Source organism: Prionailurus bengalensis, chromosome B1 (genome assembly GCF_016509475.1).
Source record: "Prionailurus bengalensis isolate Pbe53 chromosome B1, Fcat_Pben_1.1_paternal_pri, whole genome shotgun sequence".
Classification (NCBI taxonomy): Eukaryota; Metazoa; Chordata; class Mammalia; order Carnivora; family Felidae; genus Prionailurus; species Prionailurus bengalensis.
In genome coordinates, this window is record NC_057344.1 from 63,692,061 (window position 1) to 63,717,602 (window position 25,542).

Sequence of the window (25,542 nt, forward strand, 5' to 3'; positions counted from 1 at the left end):
CAACCTTCTACATCCCCACCCCCCACTCAGTGCGTAGCCATGTTATACTTCTTGATTAGTGTAATTTGCACTCTTGGCTCCCATGTACTTGTTCAAGCTCAGTCTGGTATGCACTCCTCTCCTGTTTATCCTCCAGAGAAACTTGACCTCATTCAAGTTTTTCTTGGCTTTCTAAGTGTGAAGGAGTTGCAAATGTCTTATTACATCTTTTGAAGCATTAATGCATACCTTAGCTACTTACGTGAGCAATTATGACATTTTACCTTTATTATTGCTAATTGTTCACAAGTCTCTCTTATCTACTACATGTTAAGTTTCATGAGTGCAAGGCAAGGCCATGTCTTATTCATCTTCGCATTTTCCCCACCCTGTTGTCATTCACGTCAAATAGGTATTCCCTATGTATATGTTTGCAAACTTGAATTTCATTACTTAGCAGTACCTATGGTGCATCAAGCATCCGAACCAGGTTTAATTGGTAGGATTAAAAAAATATTAGTCACAGTTTCTGTTTGTTAGCAGATAGGAAACCAACACATGCAGAGCTGAAATAATTTTAGAAAAATTATAAAGTGAAATTGCTGGTGCAAATGGGGGAAAAGAAATAGAATATGTGAGAAAAGCAAAACCTTAAAGACTAATGTAGTTGGCTGGGTTGAAGGATAGCACTTGAGCTGAGTTTTAAAGGACGTGATGGACATGAATTAGTGGAGAGGACCAGAAGTGCTGCTTTCCTTTGCTGTCATCCTAATTTACATCATCAGCATCTTTATCAGAATTATTAAAACCCACCTTTCCTATCACCATTTTGTTATCAAAAAGCTGTCCATGGATGGTGCTGTCTGTTGACCTTTTCACGTCTACCTGGTGTAACCGGGCTTCCTTGGCTAAGACGATGTCTATTTCTATAGTTTCGCATCTCACTGGTGAAGTTATTTTTTTCCTTTGATCCTGTGGATGGTGCGTAAGTGACAAAGGGAAATGACAGAGGTGTTTTTCTACTCTAGCAAGTCATAGTATATTAACCACATGATGTAACTGTTGTTTTATGTATCATGACCTGAACCTTAATGCCATGTTGCCACCATATTCTGGTGGGAAAAAGACTCAGAGGCTTTTTCTGCTTTGGTATTATCTACTTAAATAATTCTGATTTTTAAGACTCCAAGAAAGTTGTCACAAGTCTTGCTTTATGGAAACCTACGGAAGGAGATGTTGCCTAACTGACGTCAGCCCTTGCTAATTACTTGGCAATCACTTGGCCTTCACAGGTACCATGGACGTTTCTGCCATTGCTGACAAATGGGAAGGGGCATGTAGTGACGTTCATTGTGCCACAGGCCGTCAACAGCAGGGAAAGACTGATTTGGCAGCTCCAGCGATGGAACTTCAAAAGGAAAAATTGTTGAAAAATTTAAGGTGCCTAGTTGGTTGAATTATATCACAGAAATAATGGGAACATTTAGGCCAGGCGAAAAAGAGAGACATAACTGCATTTAAAGGATTGCCATATCATTCTACAAACCTCCAGCAGCCTACTTTCTCCAAACTGGGCATGCGGCTCTCTTACTAGGTGAAAGTCCAGCCAGGCATGTCTGCTTTCGTGAGCATTCAGCAGGAGAAAGGCCAGCTCTCCTTAAGATTACAAACCACTAGGGGCGCCTAGGGGCTGGGTCAGTTGAGCATCCAACTTCCGCCGAGGTCACGATCTCACAATTTGTGGATTAGATCCCCCCCTCTGACTGTGTGCTGACAGCGTGGAGCCCAGAGCCTGCTTCAGATTCTGTGTCTCTCTCCCCTTCCCCGCTTGCGCGCTCTCTCTCTCTCTCAAAATAAATAAACATTAAAAAAAAAATTACAAACCACTAACATTTCCTTTCATTGGGATACTTCTTTTGAAAGAGATATTAAGCTGTTACATTTAACCAAATAGTACATGGGAAGGTGCTTTGTAAACAGTAATTTCCAGCAGCAATAACAGAAGAATATTTTATGCATTATAATATACTTCCAACACTCCATTCGATATGTGAATGCTCTTATTTTCATTATTTGAGGCAATTTCTCATCCTGGAATTTAGAGCTTACTTGCATTCGGTTTATAAGACAGATTTCCCATTATCATTTGATACAGGCGTGAGAGACGGAAGGAACATCGGCAAAAAATGTTAAATATGAACAAGGGGCAGTGGTGGTGGGTGGTCGTGGTTATGGGAGTAGAAGGAGGTCATGACAGTAAGGCCTGTCCTGAGAATCAGTATCATTCAATTGCTTGAATTTCTGCTGCCATAGGAGCAAATGTCAATGCCTCATTTCAGAGGAGTAGCTTTGAAGTACGCTAATGTGCAAAGTCATAGGGGAGAGGAAAGGAAACTGCAAGGGAGTAGCTGTAAACAAAACGATCGTTATTAAGTGAATCTGGCACTTTTGTTTTTGTTGCCCATATAAATAATGTTAGAAATAACTCTAACTTCAGACGTAAATTTCAGTCTATTCTTGAGATTGTATCTTGAGATATTATTTGTGAAGCGGTTCTTTCCTCTAACTTCTTTCCCCCTGGTTAATCAGAGACTTCCATATTGCCCCAAGAAGTAGGAATATTGTAAAAGGAATAAAAAGAAGTAGAGTCAGTGTTCAGTTTCCTTGACTTTCAATATAGGGCATTGAGATTCAAAAGGGAAAACGTAAACCATTTAAGGAACAATTTACACCTGGAAGTAGAATGAATGAGGAAGTAGAACATGAGATTATGCTTGACTAGGGTCGCCTCTACCCTGCCCCCTGGTGGGAAGATAGAGGAATGACACAGGAATAGTTCGGGAGATTTCAATGAAAGACTTGGGCAATGCTGGAAACCAAATCATTGATTCTTTGCGGAGGGAGTCTTGCATGCAACCTGTATGAAGGAGGTATGACAGTGGCCTATCTTGTCCCTGACGGTCCTTTTAATGTTAGCTGTCTACATATTGCTCTCTTGTCAGTTTGCAGAAGGATTTCAGGCTGTACCTAAACTGCCCCATGTAGACAGATACCATCCTATCCCGACCTCTTTAAATAACCCATTACAAATTCTCAAGTTGACTAATATGCCTAAGGGAATACAGCCAGTCTATTGCTAGTATTCACCCCAAACATACAGTTAGGATTCAAACTCAGACTATTTCATGCAAGGAACGAGCTCCATTTAACCACTAGGAATTACAGAGAGATCCAAGGAACTGAGTCATAAGAACTGTCATCAGAGGATGCCGAAACTGTGACAAGTTTACCTCTGAATTGAGCAGCCTGCTGCTTAGAAGGACACTTTCCACTAGTCATAATCTTGTGAAAAATTAAAAAATATTTTATTTATATTTAGAATGGCTTTTTATAGATGTTAATGATCATAAACTCGTATCTTATTTGTACCCTACTCAAGAAATGATCAACAACCTTCTGTCTTTTGTTTTTTTCTGAGGTTAAGTTCTTTTTCACTTATAAAATTAAATAAAACACTACTATACAGGGTTACGAGGATTAAATTGGATAACATGTCAAATGTCGAAGCACTTAGCACAGTGTCTGACACATACAAGACCTAGAAAACTTTAGTGATTGTCTTAGAAAAAAAGAAAAAGAAAAAGAAAAAATGTTCTAGGGCTATTTTTATGTATTAACCACATAAAAAGGTCAGGTGCCAAAATAAAATATGTATCATTTCTATTTAATGGCTCTACCTCTTAATTTCCCTGGGAGATTTACCCAAAGGCACTTTTTCCCTGATATTATGATTCTGTTGAGATCTTGAGGAGGGATTTCAGTGATTTCACAGATGCAAATGAAATAAGAAGCAGGGGAGCCCATCTTCATGATCCTTTGTAAACTTCATTCTGCATGAGCTAAGGTATGTGCATATCATCCTGTCCCAAACATACCCTAAGTCTCTGTCCCCATGACGGCCAGAGCCAGAGCCCAATGCCTACCTTTGAGGAGACTGTGTTTTGAGTCTCCCAAACCCACATATCTGATTTCTTTAATCAGATATGTGCAATCTTTAATTCTTTAAATCAGATATGTGCAATAAATTTTTTAATCAGATATGTGCAATTCTTTAATCAGTACAATCTTTCTTCTGAAGAACTCATGGCATTATCATTAGAGAATGTTATCCCATTTCTTTCTTTGGTTTGCAGAATAGAGGAGAAACCGCTATTTGATGTTATACAGGGTATTTAGCAAAATCCTGGTCTCTCTAGAGGGTAGCTCGGAGTTCACATAGAAGGAAGTTTGATGCTACGCAAGGGGGCATCTCTGGTGACGAAGAGGGCCATTGTATGTTTTTTTTGTTTTTTGGGTTTTTTTGCTTAATTAGGATAATCACTTTTCATTACCTGCTGCTTAATTCAATGTTTCTAAAATTCAAGGCCCATATTAATCTCATTTAACACAATAGCAACATTCATTAGAAAACATTTCTTATTTAGTCTTGATGGGTTCTTCACAATTGTCATATTATAGATAATGTAGTAGGGATAATTTTGTTTCAATGCCTGACCTATAGTCCCATCATTTTTGTTGTTATTGGTGCAGATAATAAACTGCTATTAAATCCCAATATTCTAAAAGATTGCTAAAATGACTGACCATCTGTTAGTTTGAGCTTTTTTCCTCCAGGGCAGCAATTTGAATTTTTTGTAAGCTAACTTTTGCTTGGTTATTTGTGTTTGTTGAGGCAGGAGTATTTAAATCTTGATACAACTTTTTTTTTTCTTCATGTGAAGGAACTCCAAAACAGTTTATATTCTCTTTCCACCTCCCATCTGCCCTGCCTTAGGCACCTAAAAAGATTCTGGTAAGGAAAACTAGAATCTTCTTTACTTTGTTGTAAGAGGCAAGAGACAAGCCTTCTGGGGGAAGAGAAGGGCTTGGCATTGATAATATTTTCCCAGTATTTTGGCTTAAGCCCTCCTAAAATAAATAATTCAAAATGTTAGGGATGTTTCAGTGCATATCAATCCAAGGTGCAGAAGGGTGTGTCTGGTCTTTGCACAGCCAACAGCTAATCAAAGACTTGCTTATCATAAATGTATTCATGTAGGAAATAAGAACCTGATCTGTTTAAATCTTACAGAGCATACAAGACCCAGTTCACAGCTTTGAGTAAAATTCCTGACTCCCTTTGATAAGATTGTGGTGACAAATGTGAAATATTTTTAGAAAAGTAGAAACATCATAAAGACTGCAGGTACTTCACTGGTGTGTTTCTGGAATTTTCTGTCAATAGCATTGCTAGAATTAATTGATTATATACAGCTACATTGCTGTCCCCTCAATTCACCTGCACACATGTTACAATCACCTGTCTTGATAGAAACAAGCAATTGCTTCAAGATTGTTTTCTATACCAGTGTTTAGTAGAACTACTCTACTCTACGGGTTAGAATATTTCCTTAGTGTTTGAATTTTGAGGAAACCATACATTATACTTTATTTTACCCAGAATGTCTCAAAAAAGTGAAACAGGTCATCTTCATAGTTTCTTGTTGTCTCTTAAGGTTTACAAAGTGGAGGAATTCATATGACTTGGACGAAATGTGCAGCTATTGGTTTTGAGGAGTTTGTTAAGTACTGGTTTTATCCTCCAGTTTATTTGGGGATCTATTTATTTCATATAGAGGAAAGGAAAGTGGATTAGGGCACTGGTATAGGAATAGAAGAAATTGTGATTTTTCTCTTCTCAAGTGTTGAATGTTTTGTATACATTTTCAATGGTATGCACTTTCCAAGTATTTCTCTGTCAGTTATGTATCTTTTACACTCTTATAACGTAGGCTGCAAATCTCCTCATGCAAACACAGAACCCAGTGAGTGAAAATGCTAACCAGCCCAGGGCCACGGGCTGAGAGGTGGGAACTAATTTGTCTTTAGGTTTCCTCATATTGAACTTTACTAGATGGACAGTGCTGACCCTTGCTCTTATTAATTCATTGACCTTACATTATCCCATAAAAAATTACTTAAGGAAATTTTTATTTGACAATTTGAGGATGTTATATGACTGTTAAAAGCAAATTATACAATTTCTCCTTCTCTAACATTTATGCTTTCTTGCAGTTTTTAAATTTTGTCAGTCAACACACGTTTCACTAAGTTCCTTTTGTGGGTAGGAGGCTTCTAGAATTTTCTTTACAAGGGACAAAAGGATGCATGAAATATAGTTCCTTCTTAGAAGAGATTTTAGGGGGAGCTAAGGTAGCTACCCTAGAACATTAAACAGTCATTCAGGTAGGTGCGCCTAGGTGGGTCAGTCGGTTAAGCGTCTGACTTTGGCTTAGGTCATGGTCTCATGGTTCATGAGTTCGAGCCCCGTGCCTGGCTCTGCGCTGACTGCGTGGAACCTGGAGCCTTCTTTGGATTCTGTGTCCTTCTCTCTCTCTCTCTCTCTCTGCCCCTTCCCCACTCACACACACACACACACACACACACACACACGCACTCTCTCTCTCCCCAAAATGAATAAACGTTAAAAAAAATTTTTTTAAAAAGTCATTCAGGTATTGTTTGGTTAACTACCATGGAAGTGACATAGAGAATTCATGTTACCCTTCAGAGAAAGGGTTGTCAACAGGCTGGAGCAGTTGAGATATGGCACTTGTCCTAGACTTTAGAAACAGTAAGGGGTGCCTGGATGGTTCAGTCAGTTAAGCATACAACTTCTTGATTTCAGCTCAGGTCATGACCTCAGGGTTGGTAAGTTTGAGCCCTGTGTCTGGCTCTGGGCTGACAGTGCAGAGTCTGCTTGGGATTCTCTCTCTGCCCCTCCCCTGCTTTCTTTCTCTCTCTCCCAAAATGAATAAACATTAAAAAAAAAAAAAAAGCAGCAGTTATGGTGTAGGGTAAAAAAAAACAGTAAAATGGGCTAAGCAGACCTTGGTTCTCACTTTAGACTAGACTTGAATGAGTTATACAATCACCCTGTGTCTCAGTTTTCTCATCTGTAAAATGAAAAGCTTAGATATAATTTTAGTGTCTATCTAGAACACTAGATAGGTGAGAAGGACTCTTCTGGGTAAGGCAGCTTCTGCAGTGTCTGCCAATGATCCCTGCCTTCTGTTATTTATGGCAACATTGAGGGAATGTCACTTCAATGATTAGATTATGAAATATCGGGACTTTTTTCTTGCTAGCAGACTCCCTCTATTGCTTTTTTGGCTTGTGTGTACTTTGATAAGGCAAGTTGCTGTGTTGGAGAAGCCCCGAGGCAAGAAGCTGAGGGCCACATCCAGACAAGAACAATCGATGAATTGAGGTCCTCCGCCTAACAGCCAATGAAGAGCTGAATGCTTCCAACAACTATTGAGTGACATGCTTCCCCAGTAGAGCCCACAGATGAGATTGCATTCACTGAGCCAACACTTTCACTGCAGCTTTGTGAGAGACCATGAAGCAGTGAGGACTCAGTTGGTCACGTCCAGATTCCTGACCTACAGAGACTGTGGTGTAATAAATGGGTGTTGTTTTAACAGGCCATATTGTCGGATAATTTGATACTCAGCAATAGACAATGAATACACCCATTTAACTAAAATATATTGTTTGGTATCACAAATACTGTTTAGTTATTATGGAACTTTTATTACAATGTAAATAATGTAGTTAATTTTTATTATAACGTAGATGAGCAAAGGAGGTGTCTATACGACTTTCTACGTTGAAATAATCCCTGGTAAAACCTTGATAAAGCTGTTAACCTTCATTACACCTGTTGGACCTCTTTCAGCGTACACGTGCGTGTGGTTTTGTTTCTCCGTGTATCATTTGGTGTCATCTGTTTTCTTTCAGGAATCTTTCTTTCTTTCTTTCTTTCTTTTTCTCTTTCTTTCTTTCTTTCTCTTTCTTTCTTCCTCTCTTTTTCTTTCTTTCTTTCTTTCTTTCTTTCTTTCTTTCTTTCTTTCTTTCTTTCTCTTTCTTTCTTTCTTTCTTTCTTTCTCTCTCTCTCTCTCTCTCTTTCCCTTCCTTCCTTCCTCCCTCCCTCCCACTCTCTTTTTCTTTTTTTCTCTCTTTTCTTTCTTCTTTCTTTCTTTCTTTCTTTCTTCCTTTATCTCTTTGTCTCTCTCTCTCTTTTCCTTCCTTCCTTCCTTCCTTCCTTCCTTCCTTCCTTCCTTCCTTCCAATACTGGCTGAAAATGAACTCATATTACCTTTACGTATGGACGACTCAGCAGTGCACACTTAGCCCGGTTTGGTGCCAGTTCTTTAGCCTTTGCCTTTTCCAGCTCAGCAACACAAGCCACTGACTTTGGACCCAGGACGATGCCTCCCCAGAGATGGTGGATCTCATCATATTTGTCATTGTCATTGGTCCTCATAGCTTCCACCTGCTTGGACAGACCTCCTTTGTCTTCTGAGTGAACCTGTGTGAGGTTTTCCTGTGGACCAGATGCCCAGCCTGGCCTTCCTCTTGATAACGCAATGGGGAACACCCACCTTATGACACAGGGCAGACAGGAAGACAACCAGCTCAGTGGGGTCCACAGAATGTAAAATCACTATCAGCTGAGACTTCTTATTTTCCATTAAGGTGGGGATAGTATTAACCCCCACTTGGAGAACAGGTGGCCTCTTAGTGGGGTCATCCCCTTTGCTAGCAACTTTGTTCTCAATTCAGGCCAAAATTTTCTGCTTCTCTTGCTTTGTCTCTGGTCTGAATCTGTGGATGAACTTAAGCAATTGAATAACTGGTGGGGCAAGGCCTGGGTGAACTGGTTAATGACAGAAGGAATTTTCAGATGTTTAAAGGGAAGAGCCATTGCCACTGCAACCAGATGCAGAGGGGACATTTCACAGAGTGAAGTCCCTTTGAGGCTGGATGTCCTGTCCCTTGTTTTAACAAGGGACTGACCACCTTTTTTGGCCTCTTGCTTCTTCATGACAGCAGGGTCCAAGACTGCCTTCTTCCCTTTAGCCTTCTTTCCTTGTGGCAGCTTTGATAGCTGGAAGAGAGAGAAAGGAAAGGGAATTGTCTCTTTCACGAATTTCTTAAAACTCCTGTTCCATTGGTAGTACTTTCACAAAATACATGGATTTTTACAAAATAAAATTATTTATGTCATTGTTTGGGTTTAAGGTTGGTTGGAAGGCAGATGTTTGTGCTAGATCATTCATTCTTGCTGGTGCTTTCTTTTCCTAAATTCCTTCTCTCCTGGGTTCAGTGGCAATTCTGTGTCTAGCTTTTCTCTGACCCTTTTAGGGTCTCAGTCACCCTCAGTCACCAGGTTCTAGTCACCCTTGTTTGCTTTTCTTTTTTGGTTCACTTCTTAAATATGAAGGTTTTATTTTTAGAACTTTCCTGTTCTAAATCTGCATTCTCAGAGTTTATCTAGCTTGTACTTATGGTTTAAGCTAGCATTTCCTGAAGTATGGGATAGGAATCACTGCCAGAATGGAATGATTTGGGGGGTTCATGCTCGTATAGGTAACTAATACTGAATCACATGTTGAGAACCTTAAATCCATTTTAATGCTTTTTCTATCCAGAGTACATCAAGTTAGGTATGAAACTTGAACACTCTTCTAATATGGGCTAACCACCCTTGATAATAAAGGAATGCAGTCCTCATGAGCAAATTTATTTTTAGGTAAATAAACCTTAAAATATGGTTTGTTTATTGGAAGGTCACTTTCTTTCTTTCTTTCTTTCTTTCTTTCTTTCTTTTTCTTTTTCTTTTCTTTTTTTTGTTTTGTTTTTTGAGGATTTTGGGGATCTATCAGGCAAATTACTTAACTAACAATAATCAGGCAATTTCTTTCTTTCTTTTGTTTTTTTTGGTCCTGTTTTATTTTATTTTATTTTTAATTTAAATTCTAGTTAGCATACAGTGCGATACTGGTTTCCAGAGTAGAAGTCAGTGATTCATCACTTATATACAACACCCAGGGCCCATCACAGGTGCCTTCCTTAATACCCATCACCCATTTAGCCCATCCTGCACCCACCTCCCCTCCAACAATCTTCAGCTTGTTCTCTATTGTTACAAGTCACTTGTGGTTTGTTTCCTGCTCTTCTTTCCACCCCCCTCACATGTTCATCTGTTTTGTTTCTTTAATTCGACATATGAGTGAAATCACATGGTACTTGTCTTTCTCCAGTTGACTAATTTTGCTCAGCATAATACACTCTAGCTTCAACCATGTCATTGCAAATAGCAAGATTTCATTCTTTTTGATGGCTGAGTGATATCTCATTGTATAAATATCACATCTTCTTTATCCGTTCATCATTCGATGGACATTTGAGCTTTCTCCATAGTTTTGCTATTGTCGATAAGGCTGTTAAACATTGGGGTGCATGTACCCCTTCCATCTGGGTTTATATCCTTTGGGTAAATACCTAATAGTGCAATTGCTGGATTGTAGGGTAGTTCTATTTTTAGTCTCTTGGGGATCCTCCATACTGGTCTTCAGAGTGGCTGCACCAGTTTGCATTCACACCAGCAGGGCAAGAGGCTTCTCCTTTCACCACATCCTCACCAACATCTGTTGTTTCTTGTGTTATACATTTTAGACATTCTGAAAGGTATGAAGTGATATCTCACCATGGTTTTGATTTATATTTCCCTAATGATGAATGATATTGAGCATCTTTTCATGTGTCTATTAGCCATCTGGATGTCTTCTTTGGAAAAGTATCTATTTATGTTTTCTGCCCATTTCTTACCTGGATTATTTGTTTTTTGGGGTGTTGAAATTGATATGTTCTTCATAGATTTTGGATATTAACCCTTTATCAGATGTGCCATTTGAAAATATCTTCTCCCACTCCATAGGCTGCCTTTTAGTTTTGTTGATTGTTTAACTCACTGTGCAGAAGTTTTTATCTTGATGAGGTCCCAATAGTTCATGTTTGCTTTAGTTTCCCTTGCGTTTGGTGATGTGTCTAGTAAGAAACTGCTGCGGCTGAGGTTAAAGAGGTTGCTGCCTGTGTTCTCCTCTAGGATTTTGATGGTTTCCTATCTCACATTTAGGTCATTCATCCATTTTGAGTTTATTTTTGTGTATGGTGTAAGTAAGTGGTTCAGTTTCATTCTTCTGCATGTCGCCAGCCAGTTTTCCCAACATCATTTGTTGAAAAGACTGTCTTTTTTCCTTTGGATATTCTTTCCTGCTTTTTTGAAGATTTGTTGCCCATATAGTTGTGGGTCCATTTCTGGGTTTTCTTTGCTGTTCCATTGATCTATGTGTCTGTTTTTGCACTTGTGCCATACTGTCTTGATGACTACAGCTCTATAATATAGCTTGGAATCTGGAATTATGATATTTCCAGCTTTGCTTTTTTTTTTCAGGATTGCTTTGGCTATTTGGGGTCTTTTGTGGTTCCATACAAATTTTCGGATTGTTTGTTCTAGCTCTGTAAAAAATGCTCGTGGTATTTTGAAAGGGATTGCATTAATGTATAGATTGCTTTGGGTAGTATAGATATTTTGACAATGTTCTTCCAATCCATGAGCATGGAATGCTTTTCCATTTCTTTGTATCTTCAATTTTTTTCATAAGTGTTCTATAGTTTTTAGAGTATGGATCTTTTACCTCTTTAGTTAGGTTTATTCCTAGGTATCTAATTGTTATTGGGGCAATTACAAATGGGATTGATTCCTTGATTTCTTCTTCTGCTGTTTCATTATTGGTGTATAGAAATGCAACAGATTTCTACACATTGATTTTATATCCTGTGACTTTGATAAGTTCATGTATTTGTTATAGCAATTTTTTGGTGCAGTCTTTGGGTTTTATACAAAGAGTATCATGTCATCAGAGCAGAACTTTTGACAAATAAGGGTAGAATCTGACATTGTATTCTTCTTTGTAGTTAGCTTTTACTCACAGCAAGTGGTACTTTCTGGTGATGGCAGTAATATAAATTTGTCCTTTAATTTATTAAAATAAAAAAGGGAATTTATTTAAGGAAAAACTTTAAGTAAATAATATGTGTGTACAATATGTGATACATGGTTGGAGCAGAATTATGAAGGTAGTAACTGTGGTATGAGAATTTGAGAAGTGGTACACTAGAGATCTAGAAAACAACAAATGCATCATTATCCTCAATTGATCTATTTAATGGTTGTCAATGAACTGAGCATGGTTCTAAAAGGCACAGTATGGATCTGGATAATAAAAAAGAATAATAGATGTTATTAGATGTAAGAGCACTGAGTTGGAAATGATCCTACCTACATTCTCCTGATTGCCTCAGTTTCTTTGCCAGAGAAATCTTGTGCATGGCCCAAAGCAGTGGTTCTCAGACTTTAGGTAGGGGCATCCAATTCACATGGAAGTTTCTTAAAACATAGATTAGTCCCTTGTACCTTCAGAATTTCTGCTTTAGTAGGGTCTGAGAATTTGCAATTCTGAGTTACTAGATCTGGAGACCATACTCAGTCTAAGCTAAATCTTGGACAAAATGCTTATAACATTTGGGGGACTCAAATTTCAAAGGAAGCTTTTGGTTACATAACATAGACTTATAGGGTTTTAGAAATGGAAGCAATTGATCCTATGTGTCCTAAAGTGTGGTATAGTTTTCATTGCTGGTATTTAAGAAGACTTAGATGCATTTTAATTTTAATTTATATGTGCTTATATTAAGGTGTAGTAGAAAACCACAGTGTATCAAACCTATTATTTTTCTGCTTAGCATGAGGCTTAATGTGAGTCAATAAAAATTACTAAGTAAAAGATAGTAGTGGGTTTTTCTTAGATTGTGATGGAGAACATGAATAATGGAATTGGGAAATGCTGATTCTTTTTTTTTTTTTAATTTTTTAGTGTTTATTTCTGAAAGAGAGAGAGAGAGAGAGAGAGAGAGAGAGAGAGAAAGTGCGAGCAGGAGAGGGGCAGAAAGAGGGAGACACAGAATCCAAAACAGGCTCTGAGCTTTTAGCACAGAGCCCCATGCAGGAATCGGACCATCGAACCCGAGATCATGACCTGAGGTGAAGTCAGATGCTTAACTGACGGAGCCACCCAGGCATCCCAGGAAATGCTGATTATTAAAGCCTTACCTCTTGACTGCATCTCCATTTTCAACTGTAGTTGCAAATAACCAATAGTTTCTTGATTCCTTTCCATGGTTTTAGTTAAGAGCTTTGACAACTCTTTCCTTGCTCATAGTGTTTCCTAATTGTTTTTCCTTCTACTCCATTCATTGTCTACACTGTTTTCGGTGACATCTCCCTGAAACACAAACTGCAGCATGTTATCCACCCCCCCACCCTCCCCCCACCCCAAATCCATCAGTGGCTTCCTAGCGGCTCAGAATACAGTTCAAATTCCTTAACATCTTACGCAGGCCCCACGATCAGCCTTCTACCATCACCCTCCACTCTTCTACCATATCCACCTAGGATTTGCTTTTACCAAACTACCACACATAATGGATACCTCTCCTCCTCCTAGACCCCTGTGCCTTTGCACATGCTAATTCTCTGCGGTAAGTGCCTTTCCTCTGCTATTCTGTCGGACTGATTCCTGCTTAGTTATTAAGTCTCAGCTGATCCCATCTCCCATGGTTAGAAACTGCATATGTCTATCATAATATCTATCATGCTATTTTTTAAAAAGTCATAAAATATATGATCAGAGATTTTTCAAATATTACAAAAGTGTAAAGAAAGTCCTCCTTCCCAGCTTTCCCCAGCCTCACCTTTCTCCCTGAAGAAACACTATTAATAGTCCAGTGTGTTTTTTACACCTTTTTAATCTGCATTTACAAACATACATATAAATAATGAAATCTATCTAAGACTATGGTTTAAGAGGTTGTTGTGTTTTTTTTTTTTTTCATTTCAGATCTCATGGGCATCTGTGCACATCAGGGCTTGAAAATCTACTACTTTTTTTTTCTTTTTTTAGCAATTGCCTTTTCTTTAAGGAGAGATCAAGGAAAGAGACTGACTTTCATGTCTCCAGGGTTTTTTTTTTTATAAATGCTAGAAAATCTTCATTTAATGCAGCAACTTGTCTTATTTTTATCCTTATTTTATGTCCTTGAATAAAAAATATCTACACTGTTTTCCAGGAGTGATTTCAAGCAAAACTTAGTAACCGACATTTCTATGTTATTTATGTAGTCATTTATTTATTTTTTTTTAATTTTTTTTTCAACATTTATTTATTTTTGGGACAGAGAGAGACAGAGCATGAACGGGGGAGGGGCAGAGAGAGAGGGAGACACAGAATCGGAAGCAGGCTCCAGGCTCCGAGCCATCAGCCCAGAGCCTGACGCGGGGCTCGAACTCACGGACCGCGAGATCGTGACCTGGCTGAAGTCGGACGCTTAACCGACTGCGCCACCCAGGCGCCCCTGTAGTCATTTATTTTTATCATTACTCTTATCCCATCTGAATGTTTTTTGTCCTTATAACCCTTGCCACACTTCTAGGACCCATTCTTTATTTATTTATATTTGAATGAAACACTTGAGTGTTTCAGAATATTATTGAATTTGATTTTCACAGTGACTCTGAGAACTAAGCAGGACAGAATCATTCCTCTTTTACAAGGAGGAAGTTGAGGCATAGAGAAAGTGGTCTAACTATAGCCTGAGCATTCTGTCCTACATCGACAACATGTCCTCTGATTGTCCCTTGCTTGCTCAGGACTCACCATTGTGATGTCCCAGCAGATATGCTCTGAATCTATACTCTTTGAAATAAAAAAATCTAGTCTGTTTAGTTTTCCTTAGATAAATTAATTTACACTAAAATATTTGCAGTAATGGTGACTTATTGTGGTACCACTCCCAGATATAAGTGATTATCATAGGAGCTGGTGAGTTAATCTAAGTGAATGATAAATCCCAGTAGGAACTGTTGGAGAAAAGAGTTTTAATCAGAGTAGACTTTTTGGTGTACTCCAATTTTATATGAAAGATCCTTTGAATCCACATCTCTGAATGAAATCATACCTATTACTTATGTTTTAGGAGGACACAGCCAGCTCTTAGCAGACTTCTCTTTTTCTTTTTGCATATTCTGCTTTATTTTTTTCACATTTTTTCCCCTCTGATCCATCTCAGCCAGTTCTTCAAGTAATCCTGAAAGGAAAGTCAGACTTGCCTGGTTTCTTTGAAAACTTTTCTTCAGAATAGCTGACAAAGTTATTGAACTGTTGGTATTCATTTTTCATAATAACCCTTCATGAAAATGACCAAAATATTTTCAGAAAGTAGACTACTGGGGGACCTCTTTACTATGCATTTGCCACCTGACTCTTGAGATCTCAATTTAATTCTGTGAATTGAGATTTTTATTGCTACAGGGTGATTGGAAAAATTAATAGCAATTTCCTCAAAGCACTTTGAGGTCCTAAGGGGCCATTTATTGTTTCAACAAGATATTCTCCTCCTAATGTGTGCGTATTATTGTTTATGAAACAATGAGGGCCCAATGAAGAATAAGATTTGTCGTTGCAAAGAGTTTGCCTTTCTTCCTTATCTGCATTGAAACATGATTTTTTTCAAGAAGGATATTAGCACTGAAATCTCTAATCTTTATTCAGAAAGATGGCTTTCTTTTTTTTAATAAAGGACTAGGCTGCATCTTTATCAGCCTGATTTTTTTTTCATCCCTGTGGTGCTTTTAAATATACATAGAAAGATGGTCAGAGACTCTAGAAAGAAGGCGGAGCAGTTTCCTGATGGGAGTGAAGGAAGGTCAATAACATCTGTCCTCTGAATAGGGAAAGGGAGCTGCAGGTAGTGTAGACAAGGGTCTGAGCAAATTAATTAATACATGAGAGGACATCAGGAAATGGCTTCTCTGGTTTGCTGTAAATGAAATTTAATGAACTTTCGAAAACCAACAAAAAAAGAAAATCTGGGAATTCCTTAGAAATAGATCTCCCAGTTTTCCCTATTGTCTCAATTTGTGAAACAATAAATTATTTGTCTTATAATGATTTCTATTGTTAGTAACAGTAGAGATGATTATATAAAGAGTATCCACAATTAGCTCTGTGCTATGCATGCTACCTACATATTGATTCTTTTGTTTTTTTTGTTTGTTTTTGTTTTTTTGTTTTTGTTTTTTTTTTAGGTAGCCTTCATGCTCAGCAGGGAGCCCAACACAGGGCCAATGTGGGACCCAATGTGAAGCCCAAAGTGGAGCTTGAACCTATGATCCCCACATCAAAACCAGAGCTGAGATCAAGAGTCAGATGCCTAACGGACTGAGTCACCCAGGTGCCCCCAGATTGATTCTATTCAATCCTTCACATGGTCTTTGAGGTAAACGCTGTGATCCTCATTTTACAGATGAAGAACCTGAGTCTCAGTACTAGCAACCTGCTCAAAGATGAAGAGCTAGTAAGTGCAGGAGTGTGAGCCAAACCAGGTTGTAGTCAAACTAGCCAAACACATCCCCTCAAGTACTTTAATGCCTCTTGACCTTTCCAAACTGTGGACTGAGTTGCAATGTTCTTCACATGAAATGACAACAATGGAAAACCAGAGTTGCAAATGAGGAACTCCCTTGGCATGCCAGGGCTGAACACTCTTTGCAGCATTTACAGTAGTCCTAATAAAATAAATATTCCTGGGGGCAATGGTTTGATGTTTTAGTATATTCTCTGTGCTACTTCTCATTTAGTCAACGAAATTTAATGGACATCTGCTCTGTGACACTGACTTAAGTGTTGTGTGCACTTGCAAGGGAAATTGCAGATTCCTGACCAATGGCCGGAAAGTTGTGTTGAGATGGTAATCCTGGGGAGGTGGGGAAGACGTGAAGAGATATAAGAAGATGGGACGAGTGGATCAATGCTCTTCACACTTATGTTGTTGATGATTAGAACATTCTAGAATTGGTTAGTATTGCATAAAACAAAGCAACATGTGGCGATTGCTCAGTTAATTTCACCACCATAACCACTTTAACTGAGTAAGCTTTGTGATCTGAATTACCCTGTGTGACTTCCTTATCATCTTCCCCTGCACACCCTCCCCAATTTCTACCTCCATTAGCTTCCCCTGTTCCTTCTGTTTGTTTGCCCTGATGGAAAGAACACTGAACTACAAGTGAGGGGCCATGAGCTGTGCTTCGATTGCCACATACCACCAGTGTGATCTTAGGAGAGGTATTCTAGGGCTGCAGTGGATGGCAAAGATGGCCATAGATTTATCATCTTTTACATTCACACCCTTTGCTTATATCCTCCCACACCGATTCTGGGCTGGACCATGTGACTTGCTTTGACCAAGGGACTTTAGCAAATGTGACATACACAGAGACTTGCAACATGCTTGCACATTTGGCATGTGCTTTTGCTGCTCTCAGAACTCTGCTACCATCACGTGAAGAAGCCTGAGTTAGCCTGTAGAATGATGAAATATGTGTGGCCCAGTTGTCCTGTCATCCTGGCCAGACAATGAGTGAGTGAGGCCATCCTAGGTCAGCCAGTTGCTGGCTGACTCACTAGTGAGCCCAGCTAAAATTAGCTGAACTAGCCCAAACCAGAGGAAGCTGCCTAGCTGATTTGCAGAATTGGAGCTTCATAAAGGTTGCTTCACTAAGTTTTGGGGCGAGTTATTCATAGCAAAAGGTAACTAATAAAAAATCCAATTAAAAAAATGCTCAAACAATGGATAGCAAAATATCCACTGCCTACCCCGGAGCATTGTTGGAGATTATATGGGATAATGAAGTAACTATGCCTATGATAGGCAAAGCTTCTGAGGAGCAGTACCCAGCAGTGTCTTGTGTTTGACCAGCAACTCGATGTTCAGTGAAGAAATTACTGGATAATAAGCTACACAATTATAAGGTGGCAGTAGCAGCAGCAATAGAATAATACAAAATTTAAAATAATTTTTTTAATGTTTATTTATTTTTGAGAGAAAGAGAGACAGAACATGAGGTGGGAGGGGCAGAGAGAGAGGGAGACACAGGATCCGAAGCAGGCTTTAGTCTCTGAGCTGTCAGCGCAGAGCTGGACTAGGGGCTCAAACTCATGAACTGTGAGATCATGACCTGAACTCAGATGGTTAATTGGCTGAGCCACCCAGATAAATTTAATTTAATTTATCAGCTATGTAGAGAGAATTGAAAAGGACAAGAAAGAGCAGGAATGGGCAGTCTAGGCCACCGGTGCTCTGGTCACAGGCAGGACAGCAGCCTGTAGCCCTTAGGGTTTTCTCACTGTTGTCGGTAAGATACTGCCAATTGTTATCCTTCCCATTGGGTTTAAAATATTCCCAGTTATTTGACTTTTTTCTTTTTTTATTATAACATGTCTAGATTCTATCTGGATATCATTCCCATGACAATAATTAGTCTCCATAATGAAAAGTTTCTGAGAGCCAAATTTAGAGGTATAGAGAAGCATTTCTAGCCTATAAAAATACAAAGACTACAAGATAAGTAAATCGAAAAAATTCTGATGGGAGCAGTATTTTCTGAGCTAAAGGTAATTGATCCAATGGAATCTATAAGGAATAAGGTTATGTACTTTGATTCACATTTATCTAGTGGAAACATATTTTTTTTCCCAATCTGGTTATACTGTAAAGTAAAGCCCATGTAGAGAAAAGTATGCAAAACCTAAAGGTACCGTTTATTGAAAAATTATAGGGGCACCTGGGTGGCTCAGTCAGTTAAGCGTCCAACTTTGGCTCAGGTCATAATCTCACAGTTTGTGGGTTTGAACCCCACATCGGGCTCTGTGCTGGCAGCTCAGAGCCTGAGGCCTGCTTCCGATTCTGTGTCTCTCTCTCTCTGATCCTCCCCCACTCATGCTCTGTCTCTCTGTCTCTCTCTCAAAAATAAATAAACATTATTATTTTTTTTTTTACAGGAACAATTACAAAGCGAATACCCATGTAACCACTACCCAGGTCAGAGATGGAGCCTTGCCTGAACACCAGAACTCTCTTACTATTCTCATTTTCTCCCTCACACTTTCCCCTTCACTTACCCTGTTAAATTGACCACAATGCTTAATGATGATCAAGTCCTTGTTTAGCTTTAGAGCTTTACCACCTCTGCAGAGTTAACCACCTATGTGTGTAACTTTAAACACTACATTTTAGTTTTGCTTGCTTTGAATTTTCTATAAATGAAGTCATTCTGTATATACTCTTTTGCATCTTGCTTCTTTCGCTTAATGCTATTACTTGCTTTGTGTAGTTGTAGTTTGTTCAATTTCATTGACAGGTGGTCTTCCATATATGAACACACTAGACAATGTACTGTTGATAGATACATCAGTAGCTTCCATCCTGTGGATCATTATAAGCAACGTAGCTGTGGCTGTCCTTACGTACCTCCTCCTGCACAAGCATACAAGTTTCTCAAGAGGGTGCCTTTTTTGCGTCATAAGAGAGGCATATCTTCAAATTCAGGAGAAGAGGCCAAAATATTTCCAAAAGTGGCATGACCATTTTGCCTACTGCCAGCGGTGTGGGTGTTCTCAGTGCTCCGGGTCCTTGTCAGCACCTGATACTGTCAGTGCAGTAGTCAGTTGTTTTTGCCAATCTGGCAGATGTGTAGTGGAATCTCCTTCTGATTCACGTTTGCGGTTTTTTTGTTTTTTTGTTGTTGTTGTTGTTAATTTTTTTTCAACGTTTTTATTTATTTTTGGAACAGAGACAGAGCATGAACGGGGGAGGGGCAGAGAGAGAGGGAGACCCAGAATCGGAAACAGGCTCCAGGCTCTGAGCCATCAGCCCAGAGCCTGACGCGGGGCTCGAACTCCCGGACCGCGAGATCGTGACCTGGCTGAAGTCGGACGCGTAACCGACTGCGCCACCCAGGCGCCCCAGGTTTGCGTTTTCTCATTATTTATGAGGCTGAGCATTCTTTCACATATTTTTAGCCATTCAGTTTCTTTTTTATGAAGTGTCTGTTCAAGTCTTCTGTCCTTTTTCCTTTCTTCTTTTTCTTCTAATGTTAATTCACTGTTGAGAGAGAGAGAGAGAGAGAGAGAGAGCATGAATGGGGAAGGGGCAGAGAGAGAGGGAGACACAGAATCCCAAGCAGGCTCCAGGCTCTGAGCTGTCAACACAGAGCCCGATGCAGGGCTTGAATCCAAGAACCAAGAGATCATGACCTGAGTCAAAGTCACTGAACTGACTGAGCCACCCAGGCACCCCTTCCATCCTTTTTTCCTAATGTTTGTGACTTTTTCTAATGTTTTGTAGGGTTTTGTTTTGTTTTGTTTTTAACATGTTTTGCATATAAATGTCTCATTTTACATGTTACAGTAGCTTTTCCCATTCTTGGGTTTATTTTGTTTTTCACTCTATTAATATGTATCTTTTAAAAATGTTTATTTATTTGTTTTGAGAGATAGAGCGAGAAAGAGAGCATGAGCAGAGAGAGGTGCAGAGGGAGAGGGAGAAAGAGAATGTTAAGCAGGTTCCATGCTCTGTGTGGAACCTGATGCAGGACTCAGTGTCATGACTGTAAGATCATGACCTGAGCTGAAATCAAGAGTCGGATGCTTAACCAACTGAGCCCCCCCAGACATCCCTTAATATGTATCTTTTGATGAATTATAAGTTCTTAATTTTAATAGACTTAAATAGAGCTAATTTCTTCTCTTTTGATTGCTTTTTATGTCTTATTTAAGAAAATTTTTCCTATCCTGAAGACACAAAGAAGTCTCCTATGAGCTCTTAAAAGCTTTACAGCTTTGTCTTTCACCATAAGTGTATAACATACAAGGTATGATTCTTATCTGTGTATGAGTTAAAGCTGTAACTTCATTATTTCCCATATGAATGCATACTTCTTCCAGAGTCATTGATTGCAAAGGACATTATTTCTCCACTGCCTTGCCTTGCCATCTTAGTTATAAATCAAGTGCTCAGGATGTGTGGGTCCATTCCTGGACTCCTTATTCTGCTTCATTGGTTTACTTCTCTATTGCTGCACTAATGCCATATTTTCTTTTTTCTTTCTTTCTTAATTTTTTAATGTTTTTATTAACTTTTGAGAGAGAGACAGAGTGAGTGGGAAGGGGGCAGAGAGAGAGGGAGACACAGAAACTGAAGCAGGCTCCAGGCTCTGAGCTGTCAGCACAGAGCCCAACACAGAGCTCAAACCAGGTTAGAGTGGGAGAGAGCCAAAGCATAAGAGACCCTTAAAAACTGAGAACAAACTGAGGGTTGATGGGGGGTGGGAGGGAGAGGAGGGTGGGTACTGAGGAGGGCACCATTTGGGATGAGCACTGGGTGTTGTATGGAAACCAATTTGACAATAAATTTCATATATTGAAAAAAAAAAAAAACCTCACAAGCTGTGAGATCATGACCTGAGCCAAAGTGGGACGGACGCTCAACTGACTGAGCCCAGGCACCCCCACATTTTCTTAATTATCACAACTTTATAATAAGCCTCGATATCTGGTAGAATGAAAGTCTTTACACTTGGTTCATCCTCAAGAAAGAGGGTTAGCTATTGCACCAGGGAAACCAGAAAGACAAGTTTGAAATCTACTGGAATCATTAGAGCAGAAGATGATGAGAGCCTGTATTAGGATCATGGAAATAGCAATGGGGAGAGGGGCTGGTTTTAGAGCAGTTCAGGAGATCGCTGGAAAGAATGCCAAACAATTGCTTCTAAATGATGTAAGGAGATAAGCTTTGGTGGAAAAAGATTATATGAATAGATCAAAGAGAAAATAATGAATGGATAGCAACATCTTCAAAACAGGCTACCACAGGCTCTGTGGAAACTTTTACAACAGTAAAATTTCAGAAAGTTAAAAAAAAATAAAGACGAAAAATCAGAAATTGTAGAGAACTTTGAAGGAACCAGAGACCTGCAATTGATATGAAACTGGTGATTGATGATAAATATATTAACAGGAATTATGCATGGCTCCACTTTGTTTAATATTATTTTTCAGTTTTTGACATTTCTTGCAATAAGTTTTTCAATTTCTATATCTGGTGCCTTTCAGGTAACTTGATTTCAGTTTGTAACATCATAAGTCTTGCTGAAAATGCATTCAATATTTCCCAGTTGATAGTATCTTCTAGGGCTTGACTCAGCCTGTGTTTTCTAACAAACTCTCTTATCATTTTTTCTCCTATACTGAATTTTTTCTGATATGTTCTTTAACAAGTTCAAGAAAAGCAGATCAAACAATAACTAGACTAGTGTGGTTGGACTTCATATTTGGTGTCATTCCTGTTAAGAGATTAATTAATAAGATACATACTAGTTTGTGACTGACAGTTGATTATTAGAGAATTTTCATTTGCTTTGAAATGTAGGAACATTTAATGTAGTAATTCACAGCTGAATATTTCACACTCAAGATCACACCTTCTTATTTCTATTCCTTGCCCTTCTGAATTTTGCACTTTTGAAAGAAATGGGCCCTCTGGAGCATGACAAATTTGATTTAAAGGTATTTGCACAGGATGTTATTTTCTGTCAAAAGTTAATGTAACAGTAGGTTCTCTCTTCTTAGTTTGGAACTCATGGGCTGGGGAGCTGCTAATGTAAATTCTAATCTTAGACCTGTTGGCATGGCAAATATGGAAAAAAAAACCAGATAACTGCTCAAGAGGTATAGATTAAGAAGGCTGCAGGACCTATAATTAAGACATTTTTGAATTTAGTGAATTATAACCTGATTTTCAAAAGTAATAGTGGCATTTGCAAATGAGAGAAGAAAAAAATGATAGGATGTAGGAACAAATGCAACTAGAACTCAGATGTACCAAACTCTGAGTGTGTGTGTGTGTGTGTGTGTGTGTGTGTGTGTGAAAGAGAGAGAGAGAGAGAGAGAGAGAGAGAGAGAGAGAGAGATTGGTGTGGGTGAAGAAGGTCGTTTTAACTTTTTAGCTGTTAACATTTCAGAGTGAAAGATCAAATCTCTGAAGCATTGGTGATAGAATGTTTAGAGAAGAAAGAAACAGACCCTGAGTGCTCCCTTGGAATGTATGACGTGTTAATAAACATGCCTACAGATCCAGAAATTCCACTTCTGGATATTTATCTGAAGAAAACGAAAACACTAACATGAAAAGACATCTCTACCTCTGTGTTCATTGCAGCATTATTTACAATAGCTAAGATACGGAAGTAACCTAAATGTCCATCGATGGATGAATGGATAAAGAAAATGTGGGATATATATATATATGTGTGTGTGTGTGTGTATACACACACACACACATATATATAAAATGAAATATTATGCAATATATATATATGTGTGTGTGTATATATATGTGTATATATATATGTATACACAAACACACACACACATATATATAAAATGAAATATTATGCAACCATAAAAAGAAGGCGATCCCACCATTTGCAATAACATGGCTGGATCTTGAGGGCATTGTGCTAATTGAAATAAATCAGAGAAAGACAAATATCATATGATCTTATTTATATGTAAATATAAAAAAACACCTTAGACCAGAACCCACCCCCCCAATACCCTGAGCTCATAGATACACAGAAGAGATTGGTGGTTGCCAGAGGTAGGAGGTGAGGAATGGGCGTAATGGATGAAGTTTGTCCAAAAGGGCAAGCTTCCGGTCATAAAATAAATAATGAGATGTAATGTACAGCATGATGACTATAGGTAATAATACTGTATTGCATATTTGAATGTTGCTAAGAGAGTAGACCTTAAAAGTTATCATCACAATAAAAAATGTTTGTAACCATGTATGGAAATGGATGTTAACTGGACTTGTGATCATTTCACAATATATAGAAATATCGAATTCTCATGTTGTACACTTGAAAGTAATATAATGTCACATGTCACATGTACCTCACTAACAAAAGTAAACATGCTTACATAGTATGAAGGTGTATCATCTCAGTTCAGGTTATAGTGAAAGTTACAAAACTTAGACTCAAAGCTTGATTATGTTTTTGGATGTCTCATTTCATCTCTGTGTTTTGCCTTTCATAGAAAATGATTTGCTCTGTATTTGTAATTCATTCTTTACTGTTTACTCAGCGAGGAATTGAAGGAAATTCTTTAGTCATTTAAGATCTGGTTTTGAACCTATTGCAGACCCCTGTGGAAGTTATTCTATCTGCCCAATTTTCAGCATTCATAAAGTGGGTGTTTCCAAGTAGCGAAGAAGTGACATATTCCTCTGAGAAAAATGGTATTAGGAGTGGAGTTTAGTATACCAAACTACATCAAAGCGTCTGTAACAGTCTGGGTCTAACTGGGAGATAGAAACCGCATAGTAGGTTAAAGAGGAATTTTGATATAAGAATTTGTAACTCTAATAAAGAGTAACTATAAGACAGAGGAAACTTTATATATAGTACATAAGGGCTGAGGGGGAATACTCAAGGAAAGACATGTTTGGAAGGAGTTCAGGCTTCTTGGATAAAGTGTGCTGTGGCCACCTAACAGCAGGAAAGTTGGCTGGAGTGGAGTTGTAGGCAGACATCAGGCAGTCCTCCAGGTGCATGCAGGTGGGGAGCAGACGATTGGCAACAGGTGGTGTGGGCATGCAGTGGGGGTCTTGATGTTAGCAGGGGCAGAAGGCTTTCTGGATGTAGGATGTGCTGGGAATGGGGGTGGGTGAGTGAAGGTTTTCAAGAGAGGACGAGTTATCACCAGGCCAAGCTGCAAGGTCGTGAGGGATCATGTTCTGGTCACATGGCTTGGGCAGGCTCCTTCCGGACAAGGCAAACACCCAACTGTCTCCCCTACCTGTGCTGAGAATTTCCAGAAGCCTCTTCCTCTTGCATTGTCTCTTCAGCACCCTCTATTGGGGAGGCTTAGTATCATACTCACCCTAAAGGCAAAATGCTTCTAGGAATTCCTGGGTGGTTTATCATAAAGCGTTATATTCAGGGATGTGTTTGGCAATGAACTGATAACCGATACAGAGTCCAAGGGCAGTAAAGAAGGCCGATACCAGCATTACAAAAAAGACTTGTGGCTCTTTTCAGTCTGTGAAAGGAGAGCCCTTAAGAGAACACAGGCAAACAACCTTTTTTTCCTGTTGACAAAAGACTCAAACACTTTGATATTTTTTCAGCGTGTTATGGCATATTAATTTGTGCATTTATATAAAGTGGAGCAAGTTTTTACCTGTATTTTTAAATTAAAAATTTTTAATGTTTATTCATTTTTGAGAGAGAGAGAGAGAGAGAGAGAGAGAGGACACACACACACACACACACACACACACGAAGTGCGAACGGGGGAGGGGCAGAGAGGGAGGAAGACACAGAATCCGAAAAAGGCTCCAGGCTCCGAGCTGTCAGCACAAAGCCCAACAAGGGGTTTCAAACTCATGAACTGGGAGATCATGACCTGAGCCCAAGTCGGACACTTAATCACCTGAGCCACCCAGGCACCCCATTTTGTCTGTATTTTTAAAGACAAATGCAAACCTTAGAGACAGTCATATTCAAATAAGCGTGTCAATAACCACAAGTACTAAAGCACTCAGCCCCTGGAAAAAAAATAAAGGGGACGCAGTTCATAAACCCAGGGAGCACTTCTCATGTCTCTTTTCCGTCTTGGGCCTGATTCTTTTTCATATCATTTTATGCTG

General features: G+C 38.9%; 1 pseudogene; it reads right to left on the reverse strand.

The window, feature by feature from the left end:
• Nucleotides 1–747: 747 nt before the first annotated feature.
• LOC122468873 lies at nucleotides 748–24,486 on the reverse strand (annotated as a pseudogene).
• Nucleotides 24,487–25,542: the final 1,056 nt, after the last annotated feature.